Source organism: Mesitornis unicolor, unplaced genomic scaffold (assembly GCF_000695765.1).
Source record: "Mesitornis unicolor isolate BGI_N332 unplaced genomic scaffold, ASM69576v1 scaffold20679, whole genome shotgun sequence".
Lineage (NCBI taxonomy): Eukaryota > Metazoa > Chordata > Aves > Mesitornithiformes > Mesitornithidae > Mesitornis > Mesitornis unicolor.
Window position 1 is genome coordinate 39,839 of NW_010208249.1, and position 14,676 is coordinate 54,514.

At 36.6% G+C, this 14,676-nt stretch overlaps 1 pseudogene; it reads left to right on the plus strand.

Moving 5' to 3' along the window:
- Positions 1-14,676, plus strand: part of LOC104546927 — a 54,456-nt pseudogene that overhangs the window by 39,486 nt on the left and 294 nt on the right.

A 14,676-nucleotide genomic window follows, 5' to 3' on the forward strand; every position in this document is an offset into this window, starting at 1 on the left:
GATTTTTTAGCTAATGGTTGTCATTCCAGCAGCAGCCATGAGCAAGGCACTAGAGCATGTAGGCCTAACACTTTCCATTGCAAACAGAAGCTGATGAAAGGAGCTCCTAGGCAGCTAAGGTTGTGTATTCTTCCTGCATGAAACTTCTTAAATAAACGAAATAGGTGAAGTCAGCATCACAGGGGCTTTCTCTCTAAGTGTATCATGCCTACCAACTGTACTGTGGCATAACATTGGCGAGTTCATGAACATTTAAGGATTTGCTATGAAATGCCAATAGTATTCCTTCAGATTTTAAGTCAAATCAGTATTGTAAAACTTCCAATGCTCTTTCTAAGAAATATTAAGAGATGAACAAAGAAGTGGACTCCTCTGGTTATCTGCAGCTTTTCCTTCTATCCACTGCTCTTCAGCCAAGTCCCTCTTGTTAAATGCTTTGCTGGCAAGTCCCTCTGCTAATCATAGCAGGTGAAGAACTGAGTGACAATTCAGAAACAAATATATTGTGTTGGCTTTCTGTTGTGTTTGCAATATTTTTCCAGTGATCTATGATGGAGTGCTTTTGTCCTGTCATGTATAGCTCAAAATGACTGCCTCTAACAGTATTTTTGTGTTTGTGTGCCAATGCTTCTTCCTTTAAAATGCATCCAAGTGATACACTGAAATGTCTTCCTTATGTGTTTTAGGCTACCACTTCAATTGTTTCGAACAATCAAATTGTTGGACTTTTTTTTATGGAAAAAGGCATTAACATCAAATTACACAAATGCGCAATTTAAATTAAGTATTAGTTCAAAAAGAAGAGCTTTAGAGCTGAACTTAATGAAGTACAGTTATTCACTACATTGTCATGTTCTTTCCATAGTTTAGAGGTTGAAAGATTTTTCTTATGGATCATATCCTTTTTAATCTGCAGTGTTTTCTGCCAGCTCCCATTTTATCTGTATCCATATAAATTTTTTTGAGGTATCTACTAGAGTGGGTGAGATTAGCATGTAGCATTGGGTTTTATTTAGCATTCCCCCAAGGCATATGACTCACCCGCTCTGCATCTAGAAGAGCAGAAAATTTCCAAACGTTACTTGAGGGAGGCAGGTTCTGATGCAAACTAATACTGGTACATTAAGTTTGTGGTCTTCAATAGTACTGAAGTCTGGAGCAGTGCCACAGAGAAGAAATTTGCATAAACATTTATGTACAATGGAATTTAGTAAAATATTTCTTCATTATACTGCAATAATATAATATTTTGAAAATATGATAGAAGTAATAGATTATAAGGGTGGACACTATTTAAAATTTAGATAAGGTTAAGGATCAAGAGGAGTATTCCTAATTTTGAGTTTAAAAGTACAGGTGTATATGTACCTCAGCTATAAGAAGAAAATCTTCTTTTACATAAGATTTTTTAGGCAATTAAGTTACTTTAAACTGTCATATGCACATAGTTTTTGCTAAAAGTTTTTTCCCCTGTTGTGGTAGAAAAGCAGGATAAGCACAGTCATCACTTTTTTCACCAAAATTCATGATCGTACAGTTGCAAATATGTTGAGATTCTATGTTTCTATCTTGTTCTTCAGCAGACCTTCACTTTCTATCTGCTTGCTTTTCTTCTCCACAGTCAGTAACCATCCTTTTAGTTGACTGTGACTAGATGGAAATGTCCTCAGAAGCATTTGTTACCTTCCTTAAACTGGCCAGACAAAATCACTGTTGGGGTTCGCAGATTATTTATTTCACTGTTTGAAGAATCGAAGATGACAACACAATAGCCCGTTTGTCCTAATGGAAACTGTTTGCATTGATACATTTGTTTATGCTGATTTGCCTAAGAAACCAAGAAGTCTGTCATGAGTCGGAACTGCAGCAGGACCATGGCATACAGCATTCAGCTGTCACTGTGCAAGTGCAGTTCCCTTTCCTACGAGCTCTCATGACCATTCTGCCCAGTCTTTAAATAAACACGACAAGTTAAAAATCATATGCTTACATTTCACTCTTTTTTAATCTAATCCAAAGGTTTTTAACATGTAGCCTAATAAAATGGAAAAGAGAAAGAAGTCTGTAGTCTGATTTTTTTTTTCCTGTTCTACTTATTATACTTGGAACTGATAATCCTTTTTTTTTCTTCATCCTCCTTTCTTTTTGACAAATATTAGAGTCATAAAAAATGTGGGCTTGATCATCTCAAAACCTATAGCAGGTGTAGCCCAAATTCATGACACTGTTGACTAGGCAAAAAAAAAATCTAGGCTAGATACACAAAATTTTTGAGAAAACTGTTTCTTCTTGCCCAGCAGTATTGAATGAGAAATCTCATGCGTATAAAATCTGAATTAATTTCTCTCCTGTACTGCAAGGATTGTAACCTTAAATGTTTCATAACTACCTCTGGTTCAAATCTCTGCTCTGAATGAGGCAGAGAGCGCTTTTGAAATAAGGCTGCTTGCTGAAGAGGAGAGCCTGAGTCACCAGGACATATTGAAAAGTTTTCCTTGAAGTCGATCTATTACTGTGGTTTCATTTTGTGCAAAATATTTATGTGATCATGTAGACAACAAAAATATATGACATCATAGGAAGGAAGAGAAATGAGGCTATTAGTTTCCAGTGCTGCTTTAACAAATTCCTAATGATTTCTGCAGGTTCTTATTTCCACGTGCAAAAGAGAAACTGTGTGATTAGAAATCAAACCTCCACAGATGGTGAATCCTCTCTTTTGAATCTGTGGAACAATTCACTAAGTGGCAAAATACCAAAGTTCAATATTGTAATAATACTTAATACAAGTAGTGTTTTTCTGTATTTTCAAGATGACTTAACAGCTTTCTGTAATTATTTTTTCCCTTATACCTCTAAGGTGCAGTTGGATAAAAATTGTATAAACTCAAAATCTGTATCTCAAGATTTTACAGTTCTGATGAATACATAAGGATATTTGAATTAATTTGTTTACCGTTGTAGTAATTTTATTTTCTGATGGTCTGCATTCAGCATCAAATAAGCACCTCTTTTTGGGGAATAAACTGAAATTTAATACAATCAGCTTCATATTCCTTAGTATAGGAGATGCCACTTGAGTTTCCTGATTAAATGTGCTGATTAAATGGTATTTATAATTCATATTTTTACACTTTACATATGGTAAACTCCTTGTTTAATCTTTTCCTAGAGAAGGAGAAAATAATCTGCTTTGCTGATAAACTTGCTGAGTGTCAGGATACCTGAGGATTTCACAGAGCATTTCAGTTTCAAAGGATGTGGATAGGTATGCAGTGAGTATTTCAAAAGCTGTGAAGTAGTCATTCAAGTAAATCAGCAAAACTTTTCTGGAATTCAGAAATCCCACTGTGATGTTATTTCAAAGGTACTCTGAGTTTCACTGATTACTAAGGACTTCAGTAGTTCAAAAACCTTGCAGGTGGTGAAATGTTTCATAAATTTTAGCCAGCATGATTTTGAATTCTTGATTTGTTTAGTTTCAGCATTGCTTAATATGGTAATAATTTTTATGTATGTTGTGTTACATTTCAGAAATGCTTGGAAAAAAAGCTGGAGAAAAAAGCTGGTCATAACTATGGTCCAGTAGGAAATAAACTTACCTATGTTATTGAAGATCTGAATATGCCCAAAATGGATCAACATGGAGCAGTTTGACCTCACACACTGATTCGGCAGCATATATATTATGGTCACTGGTGAGCATTTACTTCTTACTTAATCTTGTGCTATAATTTTTATATGGTGGTCCATGATGGGATCTCTAAACCACACAGAAACGGAAAGCTTCAAAGAGAATTGTTTACAGAGAAAAACATAATCTCCCTGGAGATTATAAACTATTTTAGAAAAGAGAAGCATAAAGTGAAGGGGCTGCAGAGAGTCTTTGAAGGAAAGTATCCTTCAGCTGCTCCTCATGGAGCTGCTGGATGTGAACGCCGTCGATTGACTTGATGAGAACACAGATGTATGAGAAATGGAAATTGTTTCCCTAAATTGCAGCCTGCCAGATAGTCAGCATATACTACCACCTATCTTTTCATCACCCTGTAAAAAGAGCAGGCAAAATCCACAGAAACTTTATGGTACTGGTTCAAATGAATGATCTTTCTGTGCTATGAGAAGAAAAACACAGAAGGTGACCACTGAAGGATAATTAAGTCAATTTGGGCAATTAAGGTAATTCTTTTTTTACTTTCCAAAAGACAATTTAGTTTTTTGGCAATTAAAATATATTAATATCCTTTTATTAAAGTCTGTGCAAGGAGAGAGTCTTCAGTTTAAAATCAACTGATTAGGGCTTGATTTTGTTCCATTAAAGGAGGATCTACATCCTCTGTAAATACTCAATTGTTACTATAAATGCATATTAGATTCTTGTTCATATACAAGCATGTCATTTATGTGACATGCAGAAAACATGCGACATACAAAGAAAACATTGTGAATGATCTGGTGGGTAAAGGAGAAAAGTAATCAAACAAAAACAACAAAAAGTTAAATGGTTACCTGTACTGTAGCCTTACAATTTTGGTTTCATCAAGGTTCTTTTCACTGGCAGATATGCTGTGATCTGACTATAATTGTGACTGAGGTCAGATGCAAGAACAGCTGTACTGTTCTTGCATCTTTTAATGCAGATTCAGTTGAATTGTATAAGCGTTTCAGTAGGTCATACTTCATCGCCTGAAGGAATGATACCAGGTTTCAGCTGAATATCTTGTTAAGGAACAAGATGTAAGGAGAAAAAGGAAGTGACTGCTCAAATCTGAAACATCTCCAGCTTGGAGAAATCAATTAAGTCTGATTCAGTGACATGTAAAGCTAACGTCTTCATGCCTTTCTGTTTTTTTCTCAGAGCTATAAGTTTTTCTAGCCTGGAATCTATTTGTTTTCTCACAAAGATTTCAAACTTCAGAGCTTGAAAGTTCCTACTGCTTAAAACTGGTAATGCTTCTTTCTTTTGAATTGCTTTGTATTGTTTCTTTTGAAACAAAACCAAACAAAAAAAATTAAAACCTCCATTTTACAAAAGAAATCAAATTAGGAAAAAAGTTGACTATGCCATTCAGAAATTTTGAACATAACCGTTTGAGAATTCTGACGTAGAGTAAAATTTGCGATAAACGCATGGAAAGAAAGAGAACGCATTGTACTATGAAGTTCTGGGGAGGATTTGTTGATTTTATGCAGGGAGTACCTGCATTATTTATAAGGTTTTCTTTCACTGTGGTTTTTTTTTTAAGATGGTAGCTGCTTGGTCTAGTTCAGTTGTAAGCTAACTTCTGAAGGAACAGGACTGTCTTCAGATTTGGGTAATCAGAACTCAAATTGACAGCTGAATGCCTCTATTTGTACTTGTTTGTTTCTTTGTTTTTTTTAAAGTGACCTCCTTTTCATTTAGCTGGAGTTACGTCACCTGGAGAGCTAGAAACTGTATCTATTGGATGATGCTGCAAAAAAAAGGAGTGATCTTTTAAGCCTGCCTCCTCCTCCTCTGTGATGTTTTCTTAGGTGTGATAACAGTTGCTTTATGTGGTATTCAGAGCCATTTCTTTATACATGTCAAGATGATCTTTGCTGGTTTTTGCTTATTGAAATCTGTTAATCTTGTCTTCTCTTATCTATCATGGGTATTTGTGTTCTCAAACTGATTTGAATTCCCTTTGACTGTGTTGTCATCCAAGTTGGTTTGGAGCCAGTTTCATTAAAAAATTCCCTTTTATTATCATCAGAATATTTTATAATATCTTCATTTCAACAAAAATGTTGGACAAAATGTTATGTGATAGAAATCGTGGAATTTTTCATAATTTTAAAATGTCCACCCTAATTTGATACTTCCGTGGCCATTTGTATTCCACATTTTCCATAGGACAGAAATGTTGGTTCTTCCACTGAGGTTAAGCCTGGAAAATGCATAGGATTTTGTCACTGCTAATAATCGAGCTACATTTTTTTTCTCAGGTATCACAGGGAGAAGCTAACTATTAAAGAAATTCATAATTGTCAGTATATTGCCTGTATGAATCCAACTGCTGGCAACTTCACTATCAACCCTAGGCTTCAGGTATGATTTGAAGTGCCAAATTATAGCAATCCTGTATTTAATACATGAGGTAATTACTATTTAGCATTTCACTGCAATAGGTAGGAAATGAAAGGGGATAGGAGAAAACATAGTGTCTGAAACTTCATACAAGTTTGAAGTCCTGCTATTCCTATAGCTAAACAAAAAGAGACAAATCTTATTTATTATGACATTGAGATTTCCCTGAATTTCATAGCAATTACAGTCTCATGGGGTCCTTCACCTGGCAGATGTGCCCTCAGGGCTCATAGCCAGACATGCAACTGCTGTGGAACTGTCTCAAGGAGGAGGCTAGAAATGAAGTATTTTCTGTAACACACAAGTAACTGCATTTTCACCAGGCTGTATTGTCATTCAACACTTCATTGGCTCTTAACTGGTGTTTGATGCTGAAGAATCTCTCTCTTCTTCTTTTTTGATTTTCAGAGACATTTTGCAGTGCTTGCTTTGAATTTCCCTTCTTCAGATTCCCTGACTACCATCTGTAGCAAGATAGTTTGCTTCCACTTCCAGCAACATGCTTTTACTCCATCAGTAATCAAGAATATTCCAGCCATAGTACAAGCAGCCATATGGCTTCACCAGGCAGTGGTTCAAAACTTCCCACCAAGAGCTGTTAAGTTCCACTATATCTTTAACTTGAGAGATCTCTCCAATGTCTTCAAGGTCTATATCATGGATTAATTTTCTACCTAACAATGCTCTATTATTGCTGCTCTTTATTATTTAATGATGTAAATTGGCTGGTGGACCAATGAAGAACAGATGGCCTTTGTGCAAAGATCTCCCTGCCCTGAGGTGGCTATGACCCGGCAGATAAAAAGGATAGAGAGCTAAGAAAGAAAATATATTTAGTGGACATAAAGTAATATCTTGCAAAGTTTGCTATCCTTACTTACTATTTTGAGGAGAGAAGGTCGACATTTCTTCAGAGGGAAGAACTACTTTCTGGAGAGTAGGTAGAACAAAACAGAGATTGAAGGTCTGAAGCAGGGGCTGAAACCAGTAGCCAAACATCAGAGCAGGAATTAAAGAGAAAAATGAGGAAAAGCTATAATATAGTCAGCAAATCCTGGTGCCTCTGGTAAAATCTGGTGAGTCTGGTCCTGGTTTGGTTTTACCTGCTTTCCTGTTCCTTGGAGTGCAGCTCTGTTCTCTTCCAGAATATTTTTTTTGCCTGTCCACCCCGTGGATCATCAGGAACTTCTAGCAAGGAGGCAAGGATTTGTCAGGTCTCCTAATAATACTGCCCTATATAAGACGTACTCGGTTTGATGTCAAAGCACCAGCCCATCATGCGCATTTGCAGCCATCCTTGCATGGAGTTTGTTAGGGAAGGAAGTTTGATGTGACATCTGAGTAAGTACTAATTTTGTCATAATAAATTGTGTCTTGTCATCTTCTTCAGTGGTGTTGCAAAATGGGGCTTGTGAACACATAAGATCCTGGTTGTGCCGACACTTCTCTGTGTCCTGTACTGCACCAGGGCCTCAAACCCTAATGAGTCACCTAAGTGTGCATCAGTGGAGAGTAGACATTTGTTTTAATTATATTGTGCACGCTCAGTTGGCTGGAGAACTTTCTAATTCTGGTTCATGTTAAAGAATACGTAGTTTCAAGCACTGTGTGTGTTGGGTATCTACTCAGTATGATTAATGCCTTTTAAGAGAGACTGATATTCTGCAGAGTGGCCTATTTTAATGCCAGATGACAGCATTTTAAAAAAATTAAGTATCTTATGTTATCTTTAGGGCATTCTGTTTGCTATACCCGAGTGTTCACAACAACCAAATGATCTTCAACATCTTTGGCTTCATGAGTCGGCATACGCCTCTGGGAATAAACTGTTGGAAAACAAAAATAGCAGTTTCTTTCATAAAATTATGATGCACAAGTATTTTGAGGTATATTGGTAGCTTGGAAATATTTTGCCTAATGCAAATAAGTTAAAAAGTGGGTAGTGGAAGGTCTTATTTACTGGAACCATAAGTAGCAGTAGCGCACTGTCTTTTTATCCTCAAGCCCCAATGCATTTTCCGTACCAAGAAAAAGTGGATGCCAGAGTAAGTGGAAAGGGAAAACCAAGAAAGCTTCTCCCTTGAGAAGATTTGGAGGTGGTTATTCTTACCTTGACTGTGATGTTTGACTAGCAGGGGACTGCCAGGTATCTCTGTTGCAGTGTTGTTAATAACTTAAAGCAAACACTTTCACAAACAAAAACACAGAATGGGGAGGTACAAAAGGCAAAAACAGAATGAGAAGGCAACAGTCTTTCTGTGGACATAACTCTTCATATCCATCATTGGATATGTGGAAATAAGTTGTGGTCTTCATTTTCTGTTTCCTCATTCTGTGCTTCAAACCACAAGATTAATGTACTTATATTTTTCTTTACTAATTGTTCCTTTTACATTGGTTTTCTTTCCCTGACTAGTTTATCTTGAGTATTGTGTGTATGTATATACATTTATATTAAAAAATTGAATTAGGTTATTCTTCAAACAATTTTAAATTGGTCTCTCTTTGGGCTTTAGAGCATGTCAGTAAAATAGCATGTACTTTTTTAACTGTGAGCACTGTTGGTTATCCAAATGAAAGTACTTGTTACCAGAATTAAACTGTTAAAGAGTTAAGACACTGTAAATTGCAAGACACATAAAACAGATATGCAAGTTTCACTTTGGTCTTTTTGTTGTATGGGGATGAGGGTTTTCACAGTCCAAACACTGCACGTGTAAGCCAGGAAACATGTTCTTTTTCCTTCATGTCTCAGTTAAGTTTTGTTGTGTATGCCTTTTGTTTCCTTAACTAGTCATACATAATGAAGTATAGTACCTCTCAGTATTGTTCATTGTATCATACATGGCACAAGGAAGACTAAATAATGTCACATATTATATAGTACTATGGCATGTATAATTTCTTCTGGAATTAATCTGTGTTGGTGCCAATACCAAGGATGAATTAACTTTTGAGGGCCACAATTCTGTATCTACTTGCCCTTCAAAAGCTCTTCACTGGAAAACATAGTCATTTTGCAGCAGAGAAAGCAGCAGAAACATGAACTACAATGAACATATAAATGCATTTATATTTTTTTGTAAAGAAAATAGTTTTTCTAACAGTTGAGAAGAGGAGAAACAGAAAACGGAGTGAGTATTTGAATTTACTTGACAAAATTTGACAAAAAATGGAGACTGGAAAACATCAGCTTTGTTTACTAGTCCTTTTTTCCCCTTTGTTTCTAATTTCTGTTTGCCAGTAAAATAAGAGTGGAAAGAAATAGAATAAGGTTAGGAATGAGAACACTGAAATGGAAAATATAAAACATTTGGGAGTGTTCAAACCTAGATTGAACAGGGACTTTCTGTCACAAAGAAATTATTGTTCCTTAGTTTGAAATAGTTTAGACATGAACAATTAAAGACATCCTAGCTTTACTAGTAGTTGTTTGGAGTCTGCCTGTTTGGAGGTACTGTGCAAATGCTTTGAGTCCATACTTGCACCTACTTTTAGCCTTTCACTGTACTCGCAGTGCATGGGTACATCAATCACTACACTAATGGACTGTTTTCTCATGAAAACATTTTTCATGTGCTGTGTTTGAGGCATTTTTTAACTATCCTTTTTCTCTCTCGCTACGTGGTAGAATGTTGAAGGCAAAGCACTGCTACTATCTCTGCTTGTCTATTGCCACTTTACGAACAGCAGAGGAGACCCTTGCTACAAGCCAGTGAAAGGATGGGAGCCACTGAGGAATATACTCGTGGAGTTCCTAGAAAGCTACAATAAAATGCATCCTTCTGTAAACCTAGTTTTGTTTGAGGGTGCCATGCAGTGTGTGTAAGTTGAGTGTCTTTAAAGGGAGCAGGTAATTCATAGTGATGCTAGCAATGTTTGCATGAAGTTGTTTTTCATTGTTCATGGGCAGTTGCAGTGCAGACTCGTAACACTCTTAATGGAAGAGTTATGCAAGGACACCGTGAAGCCGTAGTTCTGGTAAATATATTTTATTGCTGCCATTATGGAAAAGTAGATTGTATCTCAGTGTTAAAACTAACCTCCATTTTGTTTGTTTATATACAGATTCAGTCTGTAGATAGTCTATGCTATAGATAGTCTGCCTTTTCTTTTAATTAGTTAATAATGTAACAGGCCTTTATAAGAAAAGTAATCTTTATATTTTGTTTCCAACAAAGGGAAATCCTTTTAAAATTAGATTCATTCAAAACAAGGACAAGTATACCTTAAGTGTATACTAAATGATGCCACTGCATGGCAGGCTTGCAGCTGTTTTGCTGCCTAGCCTTGTATATTTTGAAGTCTAAATCAATCCAGACTTCTCTGTCATCATAGGGTTGGTTTTTTTAAATTATTTTACTTATCCATATATTTTTTCCATATGTATTCTTACCTTATCTCAGTTTAATGTAAATTGGTTTTCTCACGTCAGGCAATATCTTGGTATCCATCATGGCCTAAAATCCATTTCTGTTTCTGAAATCTGATTAACTACATTTGCTGTGTTTTCCGACATGGAAGAAAACCAGTCAGTTTTCAGAAGATAAAGAGGAGATTTTGCTGAATAAGTGAGGTGCAGACTTCATTGTTGCTCCTTATTATTTATAATCCTTCTTCAACACATACAGTCATTCTGGTCACATATAATATCCATGATTTCCAGAAGGAGACAGAAGCCCATGCTGACAGAGCTTAGTTTTGTCAAAGCAGTTTTTATTATTTGCAGTGTCAAATCTGTTAACACGGAACCTTTTATTCTCAATGAGTAGGACTAGGATTTCAGTGTCATTGTTTTTCACTTTGCCCATATTCAGACAGGAGCAATATAAGAGAAGGCACTCTTGACAAAGCAGTCTATTGTAGAAATTTCTCTCCAAGAGGATTAAAAATGAGCTTAAATTACAGAGATAATCTTATGGATCTTTCATAGGGACTGTAGATTTTGTTCTGCTGATTTAGAGGTTGATGTGATAATCATCAGAATTGCAGACAGAAGCCTTCTCAGGTATCGCTAGTTTTGCTTGAAAATGTTGGTAAGCCATTATCTTCTCTCTGAAGTCCAGTGACTGAGAGTAGTATTCCAGTTTGGCAAACAAAGTGGCAGGGTGGTTTAGGCTTGCAATTTGGCAGTCCCAGAAAAGTATATGTGAAATTAAATCTTGTAAATTTTTTCCACACCTTTTATGGGTTGTTTTTTTAATGGATCCATTGTGAAATCATGAATAAAAATGACAAAGCTCAACAGTGAGGTCTAAGAGAATTGGCTTTCAGTAATGTTTTGGTTGAACAGGTTTCTACCTCTTTATTAGATGCAACCAGATTAGACACATTATCCCTTTAAGAAGGTTCTCATTGATGTTTTTTCAGGGATGATTTTTTTCAATGGCATGACACATAAAGAGAATGAGGGGATTGCATTTTGGGTTTTTTTTTTTCGTTGATACATGGAAGAAAAATGAAGCAAAAGGTCCAACATGCTGTTTCTAAGCTCTGGTCTGCTGACACTAGGCTGTAATCCCTTAGAATCTGCATCTGATTTAAAAAAAATAAATTTTGAAAATAAATTTTAGATGCCTATATAAATTATTAAAATATCAATTGCAAGATTTCTTTCAAAATGTCTCAAACATAGGGGTTTTTGGGAAGAATTACCTCAATATTTACATTCAAAAATTCTAGCAACTAAATCTTGTCTAATTTTGGACCAGGTTCTCATGTGGCCTCATTCATCCTGTAGTATTCAATGGCCAGCAAATAAAAGCATGCCTTAAGTAGTCTGGGCTAGATATTCCAAGGGTCAAATAATTTGATGCATATTTTTAATGAAGTGATTAATCATCCTTCAGCCTTTGAGGTGCAAACTGCCAAACATGAAATTTTCATATGCTCCTTGGGCCCAGTCAACCTCCTTTCAAGTTAACTAGGTCTTTATTCTGAGTCCAGTCAGGGTCCATCAGGATCTTGGAATGATGCCTTGGAGCAGCTCAAGGTAAAGAATGAGCAACCAGACAGCTCTGGTCATTGTAGACATCAGTGCAGACCTTCAATATTTGACAAAGAAAACAACTTTTCTTTCTATTTGCACAAAGATTGGAAAGAAACCGAATGCTGATGTGAAGGTAATGTACCTTTAGGTGTCAGGAGCACTTTACCACAAAACTAGACAAAAAACAAGGGGAAAATACATTTTAAAAAAGTTCAGTGCGATAAAAAGAAACTGAGAAACTTGGCTAATGAGCCTGTTGAAGTCTATGTTACATTATTGGGGCTTTTTGTCATCAAGTGCTGAATCAGTCATATCTTAGAAGGCCCTAGGGGTTATGCACTTCTGATTGGAGTAGGTGGTAGTGGTAAACAAAGCTTGTCGAGACTGGCAGAATACTTCTGCTCCTTGGAGGTTTTCCAAGTCACACTGAAGAAAGACTACATGATCCAAGACCTGATGGTAAATGAGTAGATATTATTTGTCTGTTGAGTTCACTACTTCAAGAATGCATTGTTTTGTTCTTACATGGGCTTGATAAAATCACAGGCAAAGCAGTGCAATTTACAGTAGCAACCTCTGTGATTTCTGTGCTTTCCAACTGTATCTGTCATTTCCTTTCTCTCTTAAAAATGAGTGGTCATAAGGTATTTTAGTGTCCGTTTATATGCTTCCCAGAATTCTGGTACTTTCTCTACTTTTTTCAATGCCGCTACTTGACACACTACAAAGATGTGGTTGGAGTTCTGGTATTTGAAGTTAGCTACTTGTTACAGATTTTTGCATGTCATGCATGTGTAGTGATTTAGTGAAATAAAATTGATGTGGGTGAACACCAGACAAAATTTTGTCCTTGTTGCAGCAAGTCATTTAACCACTTGAACTGGTCATATGCAAAGATGAGGAATAGAGTTGAGTGAGGGACTCTATCAGGCTTACAGACTTTGGGACCTTGCAAGGCTGAGCCCTGACTATGTGAGCAAACAGCGAAGGAGGGAACATTTTCTTCCTCTTCACGCAGAGAATAGGCAACGCTTCTGAATCTCAGACAAGGTTAAATGAGGATCTGATTATGGCCAAATTTGGTGGATGGTGGTCCACAAAAAGGTCTTCTGTTAGCCTTCGTCTGTGGCAAAACCATCACAACATGTGCAACCCAAGGTATCAGTTTTCAGAGGTATGTATGTGATGTTAATTCTCAGGAAAGTGCCATGTGTTCTTCAGTGTCTTATATGGTATCTAACTTCTTGTGCCCTCCTTCCTTGGAGAAATGAGGTGCAGTGTAAGATGTGGGCTCAAGTGGTCATTTCCCCCATGCTGTTTCCAAGCAGGGAAACGTCTACGCCTCTGTTAGCAAACTTGAGGATTTGCTTTCTGTGAGGTTGTGTGGCAGCTTGTTCATATCAGCCAGCACTGACCTTAATGTGTGTTTCAAATGTGACCATACTCAAATGCAAATGGTGTGGTTGGTTTTTTTTCTAGAACCCAATGCCAAAAAGCATTTCTTGTTTGTACCACTGCTAGCACAGTGGTCCCGTGCCATGTCTCTCTGGGCCATCCCTGTGTGACACCAAAATTAACAGTGCACTACTCAGGTGTGTTTTGGTTGGGTTGGGTTTTTTACATGAGAGCTCTCCTAAATAAATTTACTTTAAAAAAGAAGTATTGCGGAAATAATAGTGTTAAAAATGGATCTGACTCTTCAGTGCAATTCTCAGACATTATTGGTATGGTTATGGCTGTTCTTGATGGGGATTTTCATGGCTGCAATATCCCTTTTTTAGTACATTTATGGGGGGATTTCCTTGATTAGTAGTCCATTTTGATCATGACAGAACCTCAGTGTTTAATATGGAGAACAGAGGCAAACTGCTTTTCTGTTTGGATGTTATGCAGCAAATTATCAATATGTAAATAAACCAAAAAAAGTAAGGAGAAGTCAGCAATATGTTGCTATCTGCTAACATGCATTTCACACTTTTTCTGTATCAACGTTTTAACAGAATATGAGTGATTACCTCCTTTCCTTACAGGTAGATCTTGCCAGCTTGTACATCAAGACTGGTGCCAAGAACATGCCCACAGTGTTTTTGCTGACAGATGCCCAGGTTCTAGATGAACACTTTCTTGTGCTGATTAATGACTTGTTGGCATCAGGTGATTAGACCAACACATTTCTTGAAAGATCTTTTCCAGTGACAAATTATCTGTGATTTCATTGAACTTTAAAGAGATTATTTCTCTTTCAGGAATTTGTAGGGGGAGCTTTTAGAGAGGCCAAGTCAACCCATTCTACTTTAACACTGAGTCTAACTTGCTTAAGAAAGCATTGCCCACTAAGGACATGAATTGCTAAGGCTTATCATGCATAAGTACACTGATGTGGAGGGAGATGGGAATATCTCTTTGACTTAATGCCAATTTTCTAACAGCCTGTAAAAAAAATAAAGAACCACTGTTCTGAGGGACACATAATTTGTGAGTGAACTTCCTATGAGGGCAAATATTTTTCTTTTTAAAACAATGTTGTTTCCTCTCCCGTATAAAAATAATCATTCTTTTTGGGAGAAAAGGTGTAGGG